The sequence below is a fragment of the Hyla sarda genome, chromosome 1, assembly GCF_029499605.1.
Source record: "Hyla sarda isolate aHylSar1 chromosome 1, aHylSar1.hap1, whole genome shotgun sequence".
NCBI classification, from domain to species: domain Eukaryota; kingdom Metazoa; phylum Chordata; class Amphibia; order Anura; family Hylidae; genus Hyla; species Hyla sarda.
In genome coordinates this window covers 611,433,923-611,458,045 of record NC_079189.1, presented here as the reverse complement: position 1 = coordinate 611,458,045, position 24,123 = coordinate 611,433,923, and the positions used below count along the sequence as shown (strand labels likewise).

The 24,123-nt window shown below is 47.3% G+C and overlaps 1 protein-coding gene and 1 pseudogene across 1 annotated transcript in view; both read left to right on the top strand.

The window, feature by feature from the left end:
• LOC130297940 (gastrula zinc finger protein XlCGF26.1-like) overlaps positions 1-17,757 on the top strand; it is a 37,071-nt pseudogene extending 19,314 nt beyond the window's left edge.
• LOC130302850 (oocyte zinc finger protein XlCOF7.1-like) overlaps positions 1-24,123 on the top strand; it is a 185,990-nt gene that overhangs the window by 77,334 nt on the left and 84,533 nt on the right.

The window sequence follows — 24,123 nt, the reverse complement described above, 5'->3', positions numbered from 1 at the left end:
GCTGGGACATTATACAGTAATGAAGGGGTCTGGTGATGACTGGAGAGGTGACCCTGCTGAGAATACAGGGACATTATACAGTAATGGAGGGGTCTGGTGATGACTGGAGAGGTGACACTGCTGGGACATTATACAGTAATGGAGGGGTCTGGTGATGACTGGAGAGGTGACACTGCTGGGACATTATACAGTAATGGAGGGGTCTGGTGATGACTGGAGAGGTGACACTGCTGGGAATGCTGGGACATTATACAGTAATGGAGGGGTCTGGTGATGACTGGAGAGGTGACACTGCTGGGACATTATACAGTAATGGAGGGGTCTGGTGATTACTGGAGAGGTGACCCTGCTGGGACATTATACAGTAATGGAGGGGTCTGGTGATGACTGGAGAGGTGACACTGCTGGGACATTATACAGTAATGGAGGGGTCTGGTGATTACTGGAGAGGTGACACTGCTGGGAATGCTGGGACATTATACTGTAATGGAGGGTCTGGTGATGACTGGAGAGGTGACACTGCTGGGACATTATACAGTAACACCCCTGGAGGGGTCGGGGTGATGACTGTATCATTGTGTGTCAGGTTCCTATAAGGTGTCAGCACCAGAGAAGTGTCCCCGTCCTCTTCTTCCACAGGATGATCAGGTAGATGGAGATATTCCCTATGATCTGTAGAAGGGCTGTGAAGCTCTTGTGGTCAGTCCCCTCACCCTCCATGACTCCTCATCTCCTGCTCATCTATAACATCCCATGTGACTTGTTCTTCTGACTTTTAAATTTTTTTTTCCACATCCTATGATTCAGGGAGAAAATCCGAACAATATTAATGCTCCAAACATAAAGGAAGAAGAAGAGACAGATGTGAGCGGTGATGAGCAGTTTAAGGGGGACATTCCTACATTGAAAGATCCGATCTATATTAATGCCACAGACATAAAGGAAGAAGAAGAAGAAGAGACAGATGTGAGCGGTGATGAGCAGTATAAGGAGGATATTCTTACAGAGAAAGATATGATCTATATTAATGCTACAGACATAAAGGAAGAAGAAGGAGAAGAGACAGATGTGAGCGGTGATGATCAGTATAAGGAGGACATTCCTACAGGGAAAGATCTGATCCATATTAATGTTATAGACATAAAGGAAGAAGAAGGAAAAGAGACAGATGTGAGCGGTGATGAGCAGTATAAGGAGGACATTCCTACAGGTAACTGCCCAGGTGAGTAGAAACCACTAAATGCAGAAAAGAGTCACAGATTCTACTCAGTCCTTTGTGCTCCAAGGCAAATTTTGGACCACAGGCCCTTCTGTGTCCTCTTACTATAGTTCCCCTTCTATACCTCCACACTATTACTATGCCCCTTGTGTTTCCTGTTAAATATTCTGATCCTTCTGTTCACCCCACACTGTTTATATGTCCCGGTTTGTGACAGTGGGACATCATCTCCCCATCATTCCCACCAGAGTGACTGTGTCCTTCGTCAGATGTCATCTGGTGTTGTCTGCTTGATGATCTGATTGTGTGGCCTGTACCTGGCAGACATCACTAGCTGATCCAGAACACTGCCTGAGGTGGTGTGAAACAAAACTTAGCCAGGTGCACTTCTAGAACTAATGCAGTAGACGGGTACGCTACCTAATGCAGTAGACGGGTACGCTACCTAATGCAGTAGACGGGTACGCTACCTAATGCAGTAGACGGGTACGCTACCTAATGCAGTAGACGGGTACGCTACCTAATGCAGTAGACGGGTACGCTACCTAATGCAGTAGACGGGTACGCTACCTAATGCAGTAGACGGGTACGCTACCTAATGCAGTAGACGGGTACGCTACCTAATGCAGTAGACGGGTACGCTACCTAATGCAGTAGACGGGTGCGCTACCTAATGCAGTAGACGGGTGCGCTACCTAATGCAGTAGACGGGTGCGCTACCTAATGCAGTAGACGGGTGCGCTACCTAATGCAGTAGACGGGTACGCTACCTAATGCAGTAGACGGGTACGCTACCTAATGCAGTAGACGGGTGCGCTACCTAATGCAGTAGACGGGTGCGCTACCTAATGCAGTAGACGGGTGCGCTACCTAATGCAGTAGACGGGTGCGCTACCTAATGCAGTAGACGGGTGCTCTACCTAATGCAGTAGACGGGTGCTCTACCTAATGCAGTAGACGGGTGCTCTACCTAATGCAGTAGACGGGTGCTCTACCTAATGCAGTAGACGGGTGCGCTACCTAATGCAGTAGACGGGTGCGCTACCTAATGCAGTAGACGGGTGCGCTACCTAATGCAGTAGACGGGTGCGCTACCTAATGCAGTAGACGGGTGCGCTACCTAATGCAGTAGACGGGTGCGCTACCTAATGCAGTAGACGGGTGCGCTACCTAATGCAGTAGACGGGTGCGCTACCTAATGCAGTAGACGGGTGCGCTACCTAATGCAGTAGACGGGTACGCTACCTAATGCAGTAGACGAATACGCTACCTAATGCAGTAGACGGGTGCGCTACCTAATGCAGTAGACGGGTGCGCTACCTACTGCAGTAGACGGGTGCTCTACCTAATGCAGTAGACGGGTGCTCTACCTAATGCAGTAGACGGGTGCTCTACCTAATGCAGTAGACGGGTGCTCTACCTAATGCAGTAGACGGGTGCGCTACCTAATGCAGTAGACGGGTGCGCTACCTAATGCAGTAGACGGGTGCGCTACCTAATGCAGTAGACGGGTACGCTACCTAATGCAGTAGACGGGTACGCTACCTAATGCAGTAGACGGGTACGCTACCTAATGCAGTAGACGGGTACGCTACCTAATGCAGTAGACGGGTACGCTACCTAATGCAGTAGACGGGTACGCTACCTAATGCAGTAGACGGGTACGCTACCTAATGCAGTAGACGGGTACGCTACCTAATGCAGTAGACAGACAGCTTTTGGAGATAGCAGAGCCGGCCCTGATTATGTCGGTCTCATTAGGTGAATTGCAGCAATGAGACTCCACCCCCTCTCTCTCTCTCTCTCTCTCTTTGCAAAGCGAAAGGATTCATGGGAAATATAGGTAGGATGAGAAAATTTTTCTGATTCTGGAATAGAATCAAGATGGCTTAATAATGTTGATTGTAAGTAGAGAACGAGTTTTCTCCCCTACAGGTGTTATCAGGTATTCGGGAAGGCAGTCTGGAACAAGGAGCTTTATAAAGAAAACTTTTTTTCTGTGCTAAGTTACTTATTATGAGGGTCTGGACGTCCTCGAGGATCCCAAGCTGTGGGCATTGGTACAATTTGGGAGACAAAATTATGAAATCCGAAATATTATCATGTAAGGATAACAGAAAGCAAGAGTTAAGGTCAAATACGATCTGGAAGAGAGAATAGAGAGAGAAACAAATAAATAAATATGAATCCTGGAAAGATGAAATAAAGATTATTATTTTCTTTTCTCGGTCGCTCTTCATTGGGGGACACCTAACTGATGGGTATATGCTCTTTCCACTAGGAGGCGCTGACACTAGGAAAAAGAAAAGTTGACTCCTCCCTGGCAGGATATCCCCGCCCACCTGCAGTGAGGTAACCAGTTTAGCTAGTGTCACTTAGGAGGTAGACACACATGTCTGGAGCTCTCTAGACCTTGTCTTTTCATTATTTTCTAGTAAGGGCTGTTTAGTCAGGTTCTTTACTCCTTTGTGTTTCCCTTTTTCAGGTGGGGGTTCAGGAGCATGGCGCTCCCTGTTCCCCCATATGCAGCTAAGGGGCACGGGACATAAAATACAAATGCACCGTTAACCCCTTCCCGCCAACGGCCAGCGCCTGGGGTTGCACCGTGGGTCCAGGTCCCCCTATTTTCCCTGCTCGTCTTGGGCTGTAGCAGCATGACGTGATACAGGTGACTAAAATGCTGGCTGAAGATGTCTCCAGGTGAGTATGTGAAGATAGGTGAGTATGTACAGCGTATGAGGTGAGTTTACCCCACCCCCCCTTCCTTCCTCTCTCCTAGCAGTATGAGCAGTAGTGTTATATCCCTATTTCTGGGGCTGTTTTTGGGGAGTCCGGACAGTGAGGGGTTAACCCTCGCTATTTTATTCATGCAGCCTCGACTGCATCTAGTGGGCTCGGGGGGGGGGTTGTCTTTGAAGGGAGCCTTCACCCCTCCGTCCGCTATGCGGTCTGGCGGGGGTCCGTTCTGGGGCACTTGGCTGGCGGGAATTTGGGGAACCATGGCGGCACATAGCTCCGTCCTTCTTCTTCCCCTGATTCCCGTGCGAGTCGGAGGGTTGAATGTCTTTTTCTCTCCGTCTTGCGCGCTGCTGGGGTCTATTTTCTGTGGGGCTGCAGCGTCTAGCTCCGCCCCTCCCCACCACCAACTGCGGGCTCGGCAGCGCTCCTTTAGCTCCCAGGGCTTTAGCCCGGAGGGAGCTTTGTTTGTACACTCTTCTCCTGGAGCCGTCGCTGCTCCAGGGGATTCTTCTGCCAGTATGCGGGCAGCACTTCGCAGGGCACCCTGCGCCCCATGCAGCAGAGTTTAGCTCCGCCTCATACGCCCTTTCTGGAGCCAGCGCCGCTTTGTGCATCGGCCTCCCGAAGCTGCAGCCCGGCGGGAGCTTCTCCTGTCCGGGCTGCTTTCGTTTTCCAGGCTCTAGCGGTGCCTTTCGGCCGAGCTTAGCTCCGCCCCCTCCACCTTTTCGGGAGGCGGCGACGTTTTGTTCACCCGCCTCCCGAAGCTGTGGCCCGGCGGTAGATTCTCCTGTCCGGTCTGCTTTTCTGTCTATTAGCCTCGGGGCTGTGCGATTTAGCAGACGCTTCTAAGCGTACTGCTCCGTGCCGCCGCCGCTTCCGAGGCTGCCCGCTATCTGTTTTCCCTCATCTCAGGAAAATTGACTGCTGCAGTTCAGTCCCCATTGGACAAATTGTTGTAATTTATGCACCGTTTTATTTATACCGGTAAGCCAGACGGTGGTCTGCATGATTTCCTCTGCCGCTTGCCACACGTCTCACGGCTGATGTATTGTTGCTGCAGTTCCGATACCCCTCTGCTGGTTGCAGCATATGTGTAACTGACCGATGTGTCTTCAGGACCCATACCAGTAAGCCAGACAGTGGTCTGCATGGTTTCCTCTGCCATTTCTCCAACGTCTCACGCCTGAGATGCCGGTGGCTGCAGTTCCCATACCCCACTGCTGGGTGCGGTATGTTGAGAACTGACCGATGTCTCTTCATGACCCATACCAGTAAGCCAGACAGTGGTCTGCATGGTTCCCTCTGCCATTTATCACACATCTCACGGCTAAGATGCCTGTGGCTGCAGTTCCATTACCCCACTGCTGGGTGCGGTATGGAGGTCTGCCTATGTGTCTTCAGGACCTATACCAGTCAGTCAGACAGTGGTCTGCTTGGTTTCCTCTGCCGTTTGTCTTTGTTTCACGGCCGATGTACTGCAGTTCCGATGCCCCACTGCTGAGTGCGGTATAGGGAGAACTGGCCCGATGTGTCCTCCAGACCCATACCAGTAAGCCAGACAGGGGTCTGCCTGTTTCCCTCTGCCGTTTCTCACACGTCTCACGGCTGAGGTGTCTGAAGCTGCAGTTCCGTTACCTGGGTACGATGTATGGAGACCTGACTCGATGTGCCTTCAGGACTACGGTGTCTTACATGGACCCGAGCCTGTAAGTTCTGGATGGTTTCCTACATCGCCGGTCACAGGATTCACGGATGATGCATCTGCGTCTGGAGTCCGGTTCCTCACTAATGAGCGAGGTACCAATGGTATGTATGGTTGTCTTCTGTGGATCCACGCCAGTAGGCCAGACGATGGTCTGCATAGTTGACTACACTGCCTGTCATGCATCGACCGGCTGCTGTTCTGTGACTGGTGTTCCAGTCCCTCTCTACTGGGTAAGGTACCGATAGCATGCGTAATTGTCTTCGGTGAATCCATGCCAGTAAGCCTGACTGTGGTCTGCATGGTTGTGTACACCGCCTATCATACATCAGATCGCTGATGTATCTGCGCCTGGGGTTCCGGTTCCTCACTACTCTGCGTGGTGCCGAGGGTAAGAGGGTTGTCTTCTGTGGCTCCATGCTGGTTGGTCAAACGGTGATCTGCATGGTTGCTGCACTATCTGTCGATCTTCAGACAGCTTATGTCTCGGCAGCTTGGGTTCCGGTACCTCATTGCTGGTGGGGTGCCGATGGGATGCATCGTTGTCTACTTTGGATCCATACCAGTACGCCAGACATTCGTCTGCCGGGTTGTTTTCACCGCCTGTCCTGCATCAACCAGCTGGTGCCTCTGCCTTTCGGTACCTCACCATTGTGTGAGGCGTCCGACGGAGTGTTCCTTTCCCTGCTATGGTACCATACCAGTGAGCCAGTCAGTGGTCTGTATGGTTGCCCGCCGCCTGTCCTACCTCACATGTCTGAGGTATCTGAGGCTGGAATTCCCGTACCTCGCTACTGAGCGAGGTGCCGATAATGTAACTCGTCTTCTCTGATCATGTACCTGTCAGTCAGGTAGTGGTCTGCATGGCTTCCTGCTCCACTTGTTGCACATGACATCACCGGTGTATCTGCGATGGTCTTCCACAACCTCACTACGGTGTGAGGTTTCTGCTGAGCTGTCCCTTGGGGACTCCTACCAGTTAGCCAGACAGTTGTCTGCATGTTTTCTTCTGCAGAGTGTCTCACAGCGGATGTTTTTGGCGGCTAGGGTTCCAGTACCCCACTGTTGTGCGTGGTATCGTGGACCTGACCCAGCGTGTCCCATGGACACTTTACGGGATGTCAGGGATGCATTCCACGGTCCCTCTGCTTCCCTCTATCTCTCTCCTGGGGGCGGGGTTTATTGGCCTCCCCGCCCTTCCACCTTTGTCTTAGGTGCTCAATTATCTCTGGTCCCGCTGCTCAACGTGATCGGTGGTTCCCCACTGCCATGGTAGTTTTTCTGCGGTCTCTCCGGGAGGCCTCTTGTGCACTGCGCCTCATAGTGGTTACAGGGTTGCCTGCTACTGTCTACAGGCGGGTATCTTTCCTCACTGTGTGTCTCCATGTGCCGGACCAGAGCTACCTCACGGTCTCTAGGCCCCAGGTCCAGACTGTGTCTGCTTGTGTTATAATCCACCTGGTCACCTCCCACATTCGGCTGCCACTGCAGCTGTTGTCCGGTGTCTCTCTCCCGGGTGCAGTCCCGCAGAGGGTGCGCATATGGGTTCTTTGGACCCTTTCTTCCTATAGGTCACTCTGTGTCGGCCTTTTTTTCTGCTCCATGTTCATGCTTCGTCTCCTGAGTCTGTGGCTTCGGCCTTGGTGTTTGGCACCGTTGGGAGATGGGGTATGGGTTTTTGTCTGTGGTTTCCAGCGCCTTTTGCTGCAACAGCAGCGTCGCCTTGTTCTTCTTTCTTACGTTGCACTGTTGGTCTGCTGTGGGCATACCTCCCTTCCGGCTGGTCCTTTGGATATGTGCGTTTTTCCCCGTGTCCGTACGCCACTGTTGTCGTGGGGTCCTCATGTCGGTGTTCCTACATATGCTAGGACCACGTTGTAGGATTGGAGCCATCTTCCTTTTGCTCGGGGACTTCCGGTGACTTTGTCTCTGCTGTTCCGTGGCGGTTTGAGCACCTCTATTCTGACATGGGGCCTGCTGGGGCGCATGTCGGTTCAGCCCCTCCCTGTACTTCCGGGTGTTTTTTTCCCGGGGTCTCTGGCCAGGGTGACTCTGGCACCTCCTCGTCACTATCTGGATTAGTCCTCAGCGGGTCTTGTATTTTTTGCCCAGCTTCGGGGTACGGGGCTCCGATCTCTCTTGGTTCGCACAATGGCTCCTTTGGGCGGCGAGGGTTGCCGCTGGTGCCTGGGGGCTTCGTCCACCCAGTATTTGCATTTCCCCCCTCCTTCTGCGCCTAGTGCGTTTGCTGCTCCCCCTTTCACTTGGAGTGCGGGGACCAGGGTGCTTGTCGTAGGTCTCTACTTGAGTGGTCCTCTCAACCACCCTTGTTTTTTCCCTCCTGGAGGGACTCTTTTTGGTTTTTGCTAACATGCATTCAATGGTGGATTTTCAAGTGTGGGTTTGTGTGCTTTCTGTCTGCTATCTCCGCCTAGTGCTCTGTATGTCATTCTTACCCTTTTCTCTGGTTCAGTTGTACTGCATTGGCTCCACAGTCTTCTGGGGTAATTCTTCCTATGCCCGAACCCTGGGAGTCCAAGTTGGGCTCTCATTGGTCCTCCTCCATTCCTGTTCTGACGGGATGTTTCTGGAGGCTTCTCAGGTCTACTCTGATCTCTCTCTGTTGGTCCCCTTGATTTGGACTCTGTCCTGCGATGCTGCGGTGTGCCTTCTTTTCAGGCGGCTCTCCGATTCCTTAAGCCTTGGTGAGGGTTCAGTCTTGGATTTGTAGCGACCAGCCCCAGACTCCTCAGTGATCCGTTGGTCGGGGTGGTATTTCTGTTCTGCCCTCCTTCCCTTCTTTCTGGAAGTTTTCTCGCAGGAGAGTTTTTTCGCGGTCATCTGGTTCCCTTTTTCCTGGAGTTTCCCGTCTCTCTATATGACCCAGGTGCCTTGGGTCTCTATAGTGGATGGACCTTCCCCTTGGTGTTCTGGTCCTTCTCCTTGGGTGGTAGGTCTTACGGGAACCCATTTGTTCTGGGCTTTGTATGTCTCCGACCTGGGGACTCGTCCATAGTCCTTGCGGGCATGCGAGTATAGTCTTGGACTGTCTCCTTTTTGCTGGTGGTTGTTTTTTCCCACCCTAGGAGACTGCTTTGGTACGTCCCATCAGTTAGGTGTCCCCCAATGAAGAGCAACCGAGAAAAGGAGATTTTTTTTGTACTCACCGTAAAATCTCTTTCTCGTAGCCTTCATTGGGGGACACCGCACCCACCCATTTCTTCTTTTTACGGTTCTTGGGTTGTTTCTGGGATTCCTTTCTAGGGTTCTTCGGACGTATTTCCTCTCGGGCTTCTACTGCTTTGTGACAAAACTGGTTGCCTCACTGCTGGTGGGCGGGTATATCCTGCCAGGGAGGAGCCGACTTTTTATTTTTCCTAGTGTCAGCGCCTCCTAGTGGCAAGAGCATATACCCTTCAGTTAGGTGTCCCCCAATGAAGGCTACGAGAAAGAGATTTTACGGTGAGTACAAAAAAATCTCCTTTTTCTCCCCACCCCCACGAGTATCAGACGTTTTCATGGGGTGGGTGGAATATTTGGATGAACATTGTAATGAATAAGAGAATTTTGCGGTTCTTTTTTTTTTTCCTTGTATATGTATGTAAATATTTAACCCCTTAAAGGGGTACTCCGGTGCTTAGACATCTTATCCCCTATCCAAAGGATAGGGGATAAGATGCCTGATCGTGGGAGTTCCGCTGCTGGGGACCCCCGGGATCTTGCACGCGGCACCCCGTTTGTAATCAGTCCCCGGAGCGTGTTCGCTCCGGGACTGATTACCGGCGACCACAGGGCGGGAAGCGTGTGACGTCACGCCTCCGCCCCCGTGTGACGTCATGCTCCGCCCCTCAGTGCAAGCCTCCGGGAACTGATTACAAACGGGGTGCCGCGTGCAAGATCCCGGGGGTCCCCAGCGGCGAGACTCCCGCGATCAGGCATCTTATCCCCTATCCTTTGGCCTTCAGCTGTTGCAAAAGTACAACTCCCAGCATGCCCGGTCTGTCAGTAAATGCTGGGAGTTGTAGTTTTGAAACAGCTGGAGGTTTGCCCCCCCCCACCCCCATGTGAATGTATAGGGTACATTCACACGGGCGGGTTTACAGTGAGTTTTCTGCTTCAAGTTTGGGCTGCGGCAAATTTTTCGCCGCAGCGCAAACTCCTAGCAGGAAACTCACCGTAACCCGCCAGTGCAAATGTACCCTAAAAACACTACACTAACACCTAATAAAGAGTAAAACACTACATATACATCCCCTTACACTGTCCCCCCCCCAATAAAAATGAAAAATGTATTGTACGGCAGTGTTTCCAAAATGGAGCCTCCAGCTGTTGCAAAACAACAACTCCCAGCATTTCCGCCCAGCCACTGACTGTCCAGGCATGCTGGGAGTTTAGCAACAGCTGGAGGCACCCTGTTTGGGAATCACTGGCGTAGAATATCCCTATGTCCACCCCAATGCAATCCCTAATTTAGTCCTCAAATGCGCATGGAGCTCTCTCATTTCGGAGCCCTGTCGTATTTCAAGGCAACAGTTTAGGGCCACATATGGGGTATTTCCGTACTCGGGAGAAATTGCACTAGAAATTTTGGGGGGCTCTTTCTCAGTTTACCCCTTATGAAAAGGAAAAGTTGGGGGCTACACCAGCCTGTTAATTTTTTTACACTAACATGCTGGTGTTGCCCCATACTTTTTATTTTCGCAAGCGGTAAAAACAAAAAAAGACCCCCAAAATTTGTAACGCAATTTCTCCTGAGTACGGAAATACCCCATATGTGGGAGTAAAATGCTTGGGGGGCGCACAACAAGGCTCAGGAGTTAGAGCGCACCATGTACATTTGAGGCCTAAACTGGTGATTTTACAGCAGTTCTGACATTAACGCAAAAAAATAAATACCCACGTGTGACCCCATTTTGGAAACTACACCCCTCACGGAACGTGACAAGGGGTATAGTGAGCCTTAACACCCCACAGGTGTTTGACAAATTGTCATTAAAGTTGGATGGGAAAATGAAAAGTCATCAAACACCTGTGGAGTGTTATGGCTCACTGGACCCCTTGTTACGTGCCTTGAGGGTTGTAGTTTCCTAAATAGTATGCCATGTGTTTTTTTTTTTTTTTGCTGTTCTGGCACCATAGGGGCTTCCTAAATGTGACATGCCCCCCCCCCAAAAACCATCTCCTTCCTTCTGAGCCCTCTACTGCGCCCGCCGAACACTTGAAATACACATATGAGGTATTTCCTTACTTGAGAGAAATTGGGCTACACATTTTAGTAAGATTTTTCTCCTTTTACCCCTTGTAAAAATTCAAAAACTGGGTCTACAAGAACATGCGAGTGTAAAAAAATGAAGATTTTGAATTTTCTCCTTCACTTTGCTGCTATTCCTGTGAAACACCTAAAGGGTTAACAAACTTACTGAATGTCATTTTGAATACTTTAGGGTGTGCAGTTTTTTAATGGGGTCATTTGTGGGGTATTTCTAATATGAAGACCCCTCAAATCCACTTAAACTGAACTGGTCCCTGAAAAATTCCGATTTTGAAAACTTTGTGAAAAATTGTAAAATTACTGCTGAACTTTGAAGCCCTCTGATGTCTTCCAAAAGTAAAAACATGTCAACTTTATGATGGAAACATAAAGTAGACATATTGTAAATGTAAATCAATATATCATTCATTTGGAATATTCATTTTCCTTATAAGCAGAGAGCTTCAAAGTTTAAAAAAGATGCTAAATTTTTAATTTTTTCATAAAATTTTGGAATTTTTCATCAAGAAATGATGCAAGTATCGACAACATTTACCACTATGTTAAAGTAGAATATGTCACGAAAAAACAATCTCGGAATCAGAATGAAAGGTAAGAGCAACACAGAATTATTAATGCTTAAAATGACAGTGGTCAGATGTGCAAAAACACTCTGGTCCTTAAGGCCTTAACGACCACGGACATACCATCATACACGGCAGGTTCGTGCGGATGTCCGCCATTAACCCCTCAGATGCCATGATCAATACAGATCACGGCATCTGCGGCAGTGCGGTACTTTAAATGGATGATGGGATCGCCCGCAGCGCTGCCGCGGGGATCCAATCATCCAGCATGGCGGCCGGAGGTCCCCTCACCTGGCTCCGGCCGTCTCCCGGGGTCTTCTGCTCTGGTCTGAGATCGAGCAGACCAGAGCAGAAGATCACCGATAATGCTGAGCAGTGCTATGTCCTATACATAGCACTGAACAGTACTAGCAATGAAATGATTGCTATAAATGGGGACATATGTCCCTATGGGGACATAAAAAGTGTAAAAAATAAGTTCAAAAATTTAAAAATAAAAAGTAAAAAATGTGAAATCCCCTCCCCCAATAAAAATTAAAAATTTTCAGTTTTTCCCATTTTACACCTAAAAAGCGTACATTTAAAAAAAAAAATAAACATATTTGGTATCGCCGCGTGCGTAAATGTCAGAACTATCGAAATATAATGTTAATGATCCCGTACAGCGAACGGCATAAACGTAAAAAATTTTTCTAAAAATGCTGCTTTTGTCACATTTTATTCCAAAAAAAAAAAATTTATAAAAAAAATCATCTAAAAGTTTTATATACTCAAATGTGATATCTAAAAGTACAAATGACGGTGCAACTCTGCCCTGCCTCAAGTTGTCAAGAACAGCTCGTTATTACGGGACACTATAGCGGCATGGAAGGCGAGTAGGGAAGTAATGCAATTACCTTTTCTGATTAGTGAGGCGATGCCGCTCTGGTCGCACCCTGAATTTCCCCCTGGGTGGAGATAATAGACTGTTTAGGAGTTGGAGGGAGGCGGGGGTGGAGAGGGTGCAACATCTTCTACATCCTCAAGAACCTAGATATTTGACTTTATTGGAACTGGGGGAGGTCTATGGGATGGGCTCGACCCATTTTCTTCAGTATGGTCAGCTGATGGCATTTCTGCGGCCCAGGCTGAGGAATGTGTCTGACATCCAGAGACACACGACTTTTGATGGGTTTTATGTCCTCAGCTGACAATACTCATTCCCTATCGTATCTGTATTGGAAGATAAGGCGTAGGGGTAGTGACTCCACCGAATCATCCCTTTTCCGTTACTGGGAAGGCAAATTGGGAAAGACTAATCCGGAAAAACCTATCTTGGACCCATCTTGGAGGGCTGGGGGAGGGTGAAAAAAGCAGTCATAGGGGAAACGTGGAGGGAGACGCAGTTTAAGGTGATGCATCATGCCCTGTATGGATTCACCCTACCCAAATCTCCGAGTAGACCCGACCGCCTTGAAGCGTGCCCTAATTGTAATAGACCATGGACGGATCTTCTTCATGGACTGGTGTCCTGCCCCCGATCCAGGGGATTCTGAATAGACTTGTTTGCGGTTATGGAGGAGAAACTCCATGTACATCTTTCTGTTGACCCATTACCGATTTTGTTTCATAGTACGGGTGACGGCCATCATCTCACCTCGCTACACCACATATTTTTGCTGGTGGGAAAACGGTGCCTGTTGGCTAAGTGGTTGGTATCCTCCATGCCCTCCACAGCCCATGTAGTCTCTCAAATTGCAAAATACCGTATTTTTCGCCCCCTATAGGACGCACCGGCGTATAAGACGCACCCAATTTTAAAAGTGCAAAATCTAGAAAAAAAAGATTCTGCACCCAACAGTGATCTTCAACCTGTGGACCTCCAGATGTTGCAAAACTACAACTCTCAGCATGCCCGGACAGCCAACGGCTGTCCGGGCATGCTGGGAGTTGTAGTTTTGCAACATCTGGAGGTCCGCAGGTTGAAGACCACTGGATAGGAGGTAATACTCACGTGTCCCCGCCGCTCCGGGCCAGTCACCGCTGCCCTGGATGTCGCTCCATCGCTGTCGCCGCGTCCCCGACGCTCCGGACATCTTCTTCCCCGGGATCCACGCTCTCCGTCGCCGTCATCACGTCGCTACGCACGCCGCTCCTATTGGATGACGGGACGGCGTGCGCGACGACGTGATGACGTCGAAGGAGAGCGCCGCCATGCAGGGGATCCCGGCACAGAGCAGACACCGAGGAGGCAGGTAAGGTCCCTCCCGGTGTCCTGTAAGCTGTTCGGGACGCCGCGATTTCACCGTGGCGGTCCCGAACAGCCCCACTTTCGCTTCAGACGCGCCGGTCAGCTTTGATCGCCGCGTCTGAAGGGTTGATACAGGACATCACTGCGATCGGTGATGTCCTGTATTAGCCGCAGGTCCCGGCCGTTGATGGCCACAGGGACCGACCCGATAGGTGTGTATTCGCCGTATAAGACACACCAACTTTCCCCCCCCCCCCCAGTTTTGGGGAAGAAAAAGTGCGTCTTATACGGCGAAAAATACGATACTTACATTGGGATAGATTGGAATTTAGCAGGACCGCTAATAAATCAGCCAAGGGATTTTAAAAAAAAAATGGGCGACTTTTATGACCTCGTTCTTGACGGACGAGGAGATTATTTTAGCGGTGACACCGTTCAAAGACTCTGAATGGTACCTGAAGAAGTCAGTGGCTGGTACTCTTGGCAGACTCAGGCTTCCTTCTTGAAGCGATAGGTAGCTGTAACTTTATGTATGCACCGTGGTCCGTGGTGGGGTGACCTTATGCCTCATGGTGGCTTTCCAGAATTTGAGGTCTACTGTCTTATAGAATTGCCTGGAATATCCCTGATAGGTTGATTGTGGGGGGGGGGGGGGGGGGGGAGTATGCATCTGGTTGTAATTTTCTTTTGGTATTCACCAAATTACCTACTGGTTTACCATTGTTCAATGATTGTATTCACGGTACATCGGGAGAGCTCCTCCTGTCATCGTTGTAAAATTTGAAAATGGAGAAATAAAGATAAAAAAAAAAAATTTAAAGAGTTATAGTTATAGTTTTAGATTTTTTTTAAGTGGTACAAAAATATAAAAAGTATGTAGCCATGGGTATCATTTTAATCGTATTGACCCACAGAATAAAGATCACATGTCATTTTTACCGTAAAGTGTATAGTGTGAAAAGGAAACCTCCCAAAATTTGCAAAATTGTGGTTTTCATTTAAATTTCCTCCCTAAAAAAAATTTGTTTTGGGTTCGCCGTACATTTTATGGTAAAATGAGAGATTTCCTTACAAAGTACAATTGGTCACGCAAAAAACAAGCCCTTATAGGGGTCTGTAGAGGGAAATATAAAAGAGTTATGGATTTTAGAAGGCGAGGAGGAAAAAACGAAAACGCAAAAATTAAATTGGCTTGGTCCTTAAGGTGAAAATGGGCTTGGTCCTTAAGGGGTTAAATAAATAAAATAAAAATATATATATATATATATATATATATATATAATTAACTAAAAAAATAATAATATATGTTAAAAAAAACTGTGGGATTTTTATTTTTTTTAAGAATGACATCACATCTTCTGTTTCCTTTTCCTTGGGTTATGCTGATGATCACTTGGGTGTCCATGAGTTTTATTTTGATGTTTTTGTCCGTTTACGACTCATTACATATATTTACGTCCTGGGGCCATCAAGGGTATATGGACAGGGCTTGAGCCCGCTCCATACCCGGGGGACGCCGCTACTACCTGATCTCTGCAGATGGCGCTGTCAGAGTTGGCAGCGACATTTAAACCGCCATTATAAGTGACATTGGTGGCGCAGTGCCAGCTTATGGCAGGCGGTAGGAATACTGCGCAAATCTGATGGATCAATGCAGTACATAGAAAATCACCCCCCTTTTCCCGTTTTTTTCCCCCCAAAAAAGTTGAAATAAATATATTTAGTATCACTGCGTATGGAATTGTGGGAACTATTAAAATATGTTATTGATCCTGTTCGGTGAATAGTCTAAACAAACAACAACAAAAAATGCAAGAGAAAAAAAAAAGTTTTTTTTTTTTTTAGTTACATCAAAAAATTGCAGGTCACATAACAAAAAAAAAAAAAAAAAAGTTCCATATACAGAAAACTAAAGAAAAGTTATAGGGGGTCAGAATACGGCGATTTAAAGTAATATTTTCTTTAAATAAAAAGTTTGTACATTTTTTAAAGTAGTAAAATATAGCAAAAAACTATTGAACACAGTTTTCCAAATGACATCTTTAATTCAACTTTCATCTCACAATAATTTTTTGTTCCGCAGAATATTTTATGGTAAAATGAAGGGCGTCATTACAAAGTACAATTGTTCCTACAAAAAACAAGCCCCCATATGACTCTGTAGATGAAAAGGAAGAAAATATGGCTCTTAGGAGGGGAGAATGCAAAATGTAAATGTCTTGGATCGTTAAGGTTATTGCTTGAAAACAATCTCTTTTATTCTTTGCAGATGACTGTACCGGGAGATCAGAGGAGACTCTTTTATCTTCAGATTATAAAGAACATTCCATTATCCCAGATACATCCTCAGCCCTTCAAAGCCAAGATCTGTCTTCTCATTCATCACAGGATGTTAAGCAAAATAAGAAAAAGCCATTTTCATGTTCAGAATGTGGGAAATGTTTTACTCTGAAAACAAATCTTATTCAGCATCAGAGAACTCACACAGGAGAGAAGCCATTTTCATGTTCAGAATGTGGGAAATGTTTTGCTCAGAAATCACATGTTCTTCACCATCAAAGATCTCACGCAGTAGAGAAGCCGTTTTCATGTTCTGAATGTGGGAAAGGTTTTGCTCAGAAGTCAAATCTTGTTCAACATCAAAGAACTCACACAGGAGAGAAGCCTTTTTTATGTTCAGAATGTGGTAAATGTTTTAATCTGAAATCAAATCTTGTTAAACATCAAAAAACTCATACAGGGGAGAAGCGATTTTCATGTTCTGAATGTGGGAAATGTTTTACTCAGAGATCAAATCTTGTTAAACATAAAAAGACTCACACAGGGGAGAAGCCATTTTCATGCACAGAATGTAGGAAATGTTTTACTATGAAATCAGTCCTTGTTGACCATCAAAAAACACACACAGGAGAGAAGCCATTTTCATGTTCTGAATGTGGGAAATGTTTTGCTCAGAAATCAAATCTTATTAGACATCAAATAACCCACACTGTAGAGAAGCCATTTTCATGTTCTGAATGTGGAAAAGGTTTTACTCAGAAATCAAATCTTGTTCAACATCAAAAAACACACAGGAGAGAAGCAATTTTCATGTTCTGAATGTGGGAAATGTTTAGCTCGGAAATGACATCTTGTTAAACATCAAAGAACTCATACAGGGGAGAAGCAATTTTAATGTTCTGAATGTGGGAAACGTTTTAACGATAAATCACATCTTGTTACGCATCAAAAGAAGTTACATAGTGAAGCCATTTTCATGTGCAGAATGTGGGAAATATTTTACTAAGAAATCAATACTTATCGGGCATCTAAAAATACACACAGGAGAAAAGCAATTTTCATGCTTAGAATGTGGGAAAATGTTTTACTCAGAGGTCAACACTTATCAGACATCTTAGAATTCACACAGGAGAGAAGCCAATTCAGAGCAATAAATGATGCATATAACACATCTATATATTAACCATGTACATAGGATATCTGACATTTATACATATATCATATACTGCATCTCCAAACTTGTTCCCAATTATTAATAAAAGTTTTCTTTTAGAACGTAGTCACCGATCCAGCGATGTCATCACTATAGTTTACATGGTAGGAAAAGAGTGTGATATATGGTTGTGATATTCACTGCTCCTCATGGAGAAGACCCAACAGGCATAATCCATGGGGAGCTGCTACTGGAGACCCAAACACCTCAGAGAGAAGGGACTTATTCCAGTGATGAAGAATTCCAGGACATGACCAGATTAGAGACACAAAATCACTTCTATCTTCTGGCTTCTAGGACATTATTCTGATGGAAGAACTTTACACATTATAAAAAGTCCTATAGGTGTTGGGGAACATTTATAGACAATTGTTGGCCCCGGCTGTCATGGCGTACCATAGGCCCCCTGCCTCCATATTACACAGGTCTGATGGGGTAAAATATTACATTTATTACATTATATTTCCATGTCTGTAACACTTGATGATATTTAATAAAATGCAAATGTATAAGTTGCAAATAATATAAATGAGTATATAATAAACACAATGATCTGAGAAGATAATATACATATGAATATCAATGACACATTAGTCAGATATGGATATAAAGAATATCAATTAATCATTTGTAAACTTAATTAATAACTACATTTTCGTAGTGTAACGCCTGAGCGGGTGTGGACCCATTGTGCCACTTACTGGTTTGGGAGCAGAGTCTAAGTATTCCCCTGGTGTTTACCTTTTATCCCGCTCCTGAATGCAGCTGCCGGAGAGATACCAGGTCGCTGCCACAAGAATGGTCCCGGTTAAGTGGCAGCTGGGCAAGCACCAAGGATACAGGCAGGATGGGGAAGCTGATGCTGTAGATGGTAACAGTGCAAAAAAAAATGAGTCTGATGTAGCAGATCTGAATATATGTTAATAGCAGAGCTGAGTAGCTCAAAAGCAGCCAGGTGGCGTTAGTTTGCTCAGAATACAAAGCTGGTTTACAGTCTCATTCTCCCCCCATGTAACAATCTCCCCCCTGTAACATTTTGTACTGCAGCAAAACACTGGGTTTCCTGGGCGGTTTTCAAATCTCCCACTGGATCCGGGAAACTTTGTGTGTTTGAAGCCAAAAAAGACCTTTCCCCATCAGCCAATCACTGGCTTGCACGTGACACCACTGCGGCCAGTGATTGGCTAAAAAGGGAAAGGTCCTACTGCTTGTATGGAGGAGAGGAGACACCGGACCGCACGGACGGGAACGGCATCTGCAGGGATCGGGAGGAGGTGAGCAGAATTTTTTTTTTTTCTTAGCTCAGTGTTTTTCTACCAGGGTGCCTTCAGCTGGTGTTAGCTTCCTAAGAATACAAAGCCGTGGTCAACAGTCTGGGTCATATACTGAAGAATAAACACGGTACAGCAGGAGACAGAGGCAAAGTCAGATAACAGGCTTAGGTCAGGAACGTAACAGATCAGACACCTTCACTAGTAGACAGTAGGGCTGCACAATATGGGGAAAAAGTGCAATTGCAATTAAGGGCCTAAATATTGCGATTTTGATATGCGATGCGATATACTAAATGGTGAAATCCCCCCCATTTCATGTCCACTCGCCTCCATTTTCAACTATCCACCCATTTTATGTCCACCGCCCATTTCACATCACCCCCCCCCCCCCCCATCACATTCTCCCCTCATGGTCACAATCTTCCTTCCATGTCACATTCTCCCCCTCATCACATTCCCCCCCCTTGTCACAATCTCTCCCCCCCCCATGTCACATTCTCCCCCCTATGTAACAATACACCCCCCCCGTCACATTTTGTACTGCAGCAATACACTGGGTTTCTTGAGTGAAACAATACGAGCCACATCAGGGAAGGGTACACCAACAGAAGTAGACAGATAGAAACAAAGGAGAAAAACAGATAAAGAACAAACAAAGAAGAACAATGAGGTCTATGGCCAGTGCATCAGGGAGGTTGCCTATCGATAAATCTGTCCCAGAGATCCCACACTGAGAGAAACCTTGGGGCCGTGTTATTCAGGGAGGCTGTAATAGACTCCAGGGATCGAATTTCACGAATTCTAGCAAGCAACTCACCCTCAGGAGGGGGTGAGGTCCGCTTCCAATACTTCGCGATAAGAGTCTTAGCCGCCAAGACAATATGCAGAAACAGTTTAAAGGGTTGTTTAGCTAACGTTCTAGTAGACAATTGTAATAGGTAAACTAAAGGATCTAGAGGTACCTCAACTCCCAAGACCTCCTGCAGAAAACGTTGGACCATAGTCCAGAAGGGGGTAATCTGCGGCAAGTCCAGAAAATGTGATAAACATCCCCCAAGCCCACCCCACAATGCCAGCATTGAGGGGGTATGTCCGGGTTCAGTCTATTCAACATGACAGGAGTATGGTACCAATCCATAAGCATTTTATACTGTGTCTCCTTGTATGCTGTACAGAAAGACTATCCCAAATCACCCGCCACTGAGGAACCGTAATGGTGGAGGCAAGGGCTTCTTCCCAGCGCCCCATGTAATGGTGAGAAGGGGGGGGGGTGGAGAGTAAAGAATAAATGCTCGATAGGAGCCCCCTCGCTTGTGGCCCCCTCCTACACAACCTCTCAAAGCCCCCTAATACAGATAGGTAAACCCATCAGGGCCCGGAGAGCGTACTGCCGGAAGCATCTTAAAGACCTCGGAGAGCTCTTCAGGAGTAACAGGAGCATTCAAGACCTCCCTGTCAGATGCAGAGAGAACTGCAAGGCTACATCGAGAGAAGAAGAGATCCAGAGCCTCGTCACGCTCCCCAGGGTCCGAAGGAAGCTGGGACGGGAGGGAGTAAAGTTTTGAGTAATAGTCATGAAAAAGGTGAGAGATAGAATCCCTCAGAGCGGAAGGGGTCTGGGCCGCAGCATGGTGTGAGTCTTATTGCCCTTTTCATAAAACCGTTGCATAGCATAGAGCAGTTGACGCTCCACTTCGTGGAGAGCCAAATCCCCCAATTGTGCCCACGCAGTGACCAGACGCCTCAATACTGAAAGAGAAGGGGTAGTAAGTAGAAGAGCCTCCGGAGATGAAATCCGAGCCCTGAGTTCCCGAGAGCGGATCAGTGTAGACCTCTTCAGACTAGCGCCCAATGCAATACAGTGCCCTCTGATCACCGCTTTGTGAGCCTCCCACAGAACAGCCGGGGAAGACACAGAGCCCTCATTATCCGCAAAATAGTCAGTGATACAAGTCAGGATCGAGTCTCGGGAAGTAGGGCTCTTCAGTAAATTAAGCCGCCAGTGGTAGCGACGTAAAGAGGAAGTAAAGGGAGAAAAGGAAACAAGTACAGGACTTTGATCAGACCAGGAGATAGGCTCCATAGAGGCAGAGGAGAGCATGCGCACCATCGGAAGGTTGCCGAAAAATAGTTTATACGCATGTGGAGTTTATGGGGGTGCGAATAAAAAGAGAAGGATCGGTTTGATGGGTGATTAATGCGCCACAGGTCATATTTTATTTATTTATATAGCGCCTACAGATTCCGCAGCGCTTAAAGCGCAGCCGAACGCACCAGCAGCCGAAAAAGCATAGACAAGCGCATCATTCAGGGAGTGTCGATTGGCAGCGGGGGAAAAGACTACATTAAAATCACCCCCTAACAATCAGGCCGAAGGAGGGAGTCTATGAAGATGTGCCAAAACCCTACGAAGAAAGGGGATCTGCGCAGAGTTAGGGGCATAAACATTACAAAGAAGCATGGGCTCCCCCCCAGAGATCCCTGGAGAATGACAAATCTACCCGACGGGTCTAAATAGGATGAGGAAACCTGGAAGGGGCAGGTCCGTGAAATCAGGATCGCTACTCCTGCAATCTTCCTATCAGCAGAGGCAACAAATGCCTGAGGGTAAAGATGGTGTATGAAATCAAAAGTAATCAATGAAATCACCCATCCTGTCAAAGTGCGTCTCCTGAATATAAACAATATCAGCCTTAAGGGCCACCAGTTCCCACTGCAGCAGACGCCGCTTAGTGGGGGTGTTAAGACCCTTCACATTCAGAGAGACGCACTTAGCCATGAGAGGTCCAGGAAATGTAGAACAGGTGCAATACACAGTACTCACTCAACAATTCGGGTGGCACACTGTTCATCAGTTCTGAGATAGGAGACCGCCACAGTTCGCCATGAGACCTGAAAGAAAAGAAAGCAGGAAGAAAAAGAGACATACCACAAAAAGGCCAACAAAACCATAAACGGTAGTAGCAGAGAGACACAAGAGGAGAGAGACAAGGGGTAAACAATGTCGGAAACAAACCAATGGCACAGAGGCCAAAGCAGAGACCAATACGGCAACAAAGAAGTGTGGAAATAAAATAATCAAGAACATCTCTACAGTATCCAAGGCCCCCAGAGGGGGATGTGGAAGAACGCATCAGAGAGGACCTCCAGTAATACCAGAGTCCCCCCCAGAGGCCTTGCTAAATGGCAGCCCCAAGTAAACTACCCCATATTATCAGTCCACACATAAGAGAAATCAACAACGCATGCAAACATGGGTAGGCAATATAACAGCATAACATAGCAAATGGGTGAGGAAAGAAAGTCCCGCCAATCTTCTTTAAGATTCAAAAGGTACCACACATCAGAGTTCTCACGGAGGGTTCAAGTCCCGACCCAAAGGGCTAGAAGGAAGGGCCACTCCCCGTTTTCCAGAACGCCTCCCACGGACCTGCTGCCAAACTTGCGGTAAAGTTGGGAGGGGCTCGGGGGAGGAATGAGACCCCAATCCTGAAGCTGTGGAGGTGGAACATCCAGAGTGGCACAGAAATCCGGTAGATCAGCAAAGGTGCGTAGTACAGCAGAGCGTCCATCTCTTCTGGCTTGCAAGGCAAACGGGAACGACCATCTATATGGAATCTGCGCAGAACGCAGAGTAGATACGGTAGCAGGGGTTGTAATTAGAGATGAGCGAATCCAACTTGACGAACCCGAATTCGTTACGAATTTCATGAAAAATTCGATTCGCAACGAATACGAATATCGCTGCGATTCTATCGCACGAATCGCTTAATTAAACTCCATTTTACAGCGTTCCAGGCTATTGTAGAGCTAAGATGGCGGATCCACATGTGAGTACAGGGGGCAGGGGATTATGGGAGGGCGGGAAACAGCAGCGGGAATGAAGGTAGGCGGGCTGACCCTGAATCACATGTGAGATGCAGCCTATCAGTGTTCACTGACCCCTGTGATGTCACAGGCCCTATATAATCGGCGGCCATCTTGCCTCACTTCATTTCATCTATGCACTCAGATGGAGAGGACGGGACTGTGTGTGTGTGAATAGCTCATACCACAGCGTTACACTGCAACTGCTAGTCACATCAGCATTAGGGAGGGGCAGATAGCTGTCAGCTGCCTCATACACATCTCCAAGCTGCCTGAACTTTATCAACCATCTCATCTCCTCATTTTTCAGCTCTATTGAGTTTTTTTTTTCTCCACAAATCTTCAGCTGCTCAGAATTGTGTGACAGAGTGCAATTTAGGGTTTAATCCCTGGATTTTTTGTTGGGTGGTACTGCACTGTTGGGTCCTGCTGCTGTTCAGAAATAAGTCATATTAGTGGACTTTAGTGCCTTTTTACCATTTTTCACCTGTTACTAAATTCAGTGTTATACCACACGTTATACACCTGCCGATGTATTAAAGAAATTTTTTTTTTTCCTGAGTACAAATACGCTTAACAGTGGCCTTATCATTGCAAAGGGCCTAAATACAAGCAAATAGCCTACCATATACCACCTTTTTTTCTGTCTCTGTGCTGCTGGGGAGGGGTGGGGTGGCAGGAGCAGTACCGGCTCAATCAGCAGCAGCCTGAGTCTACAGTCGCTGATGAGTAGCTTCCTTCAGCCGCATAGTGAAGCTACTCATCCGCAGCAGGTGGACATGGAGCAGGACCTGAACCAGCAGGTGGTGGCTTACCTCGACATGACCCTGCCAACAACCGTTGAAGATCCGCTGGACTTCTGGGCAGCCAAACTCGATTTATGGCCGCAACTAGCGGAGTTTGCCCTGGAAAAGCTGTCCTGCCCGGCCAGTAGTGTGCCATCAGAGCGGGTGTTTAGTGCGGCCGGGGCCATAGTCACCCCAAGGCGAACTCGTCTGTTCACTAAAAATGTGGAGAGACTGACGTTTGTCAAGATGAATCAGGGATGGATCAGTCAGGATTTCCAGCCACCAATGACAGATGGGTCTGAGTAGATTGACCATGCTCCTACAACAAAATTTTCTCTATTGTGGTTGGTTATGAAACCCTCTGGGGCAGACCTGGGGATTGTACGGCCCGCTTGACACATACGGCCCTTTGATTGGCTCTGACCGGCCCGCGCTGATTGGGGGACAACTATGCTGCCTAATCTGGGGGACATCTATGCTGCCTAATCTGAGGGACAAGTATGCTCCTAATCTGGGTGACATGTATGCTGCCTAATCTGGGGGACAACTATGGTCCTAATCTGGGGGACATCTATGCTCCTAATATGGGGAAAACTGAAGCTTCTGGCTTTGGGCCTATAATTTTTTGAAGTTTAGCAGTAGCTAAATACATGCTTAATGCAAATGTCAACATTGATCTTTAAATGTAAGGGGTTATGAAACCCTCTTGGGTACTGCGAATGACTGCTCCAGACTCATTCTGTGTCTTTCACAAACTACTTGACTCCCTGGTGCCTCAGGCCTTGGGCCTATAATTTTTTGAAGTTTAGCAGTAGCTAAATACATGCTTAATGCAAATGTAAACATTGATCTTTAAATGTAAGGGGTTATGAAAACCTCTACTGCAAATGCATGCTCCAGACTCATTCTGTGTCTTTCAGGAACTACTTGCCTCCCTGGTGCCTTTGGTCTTGGGCCTTAAATTTTTGGATGT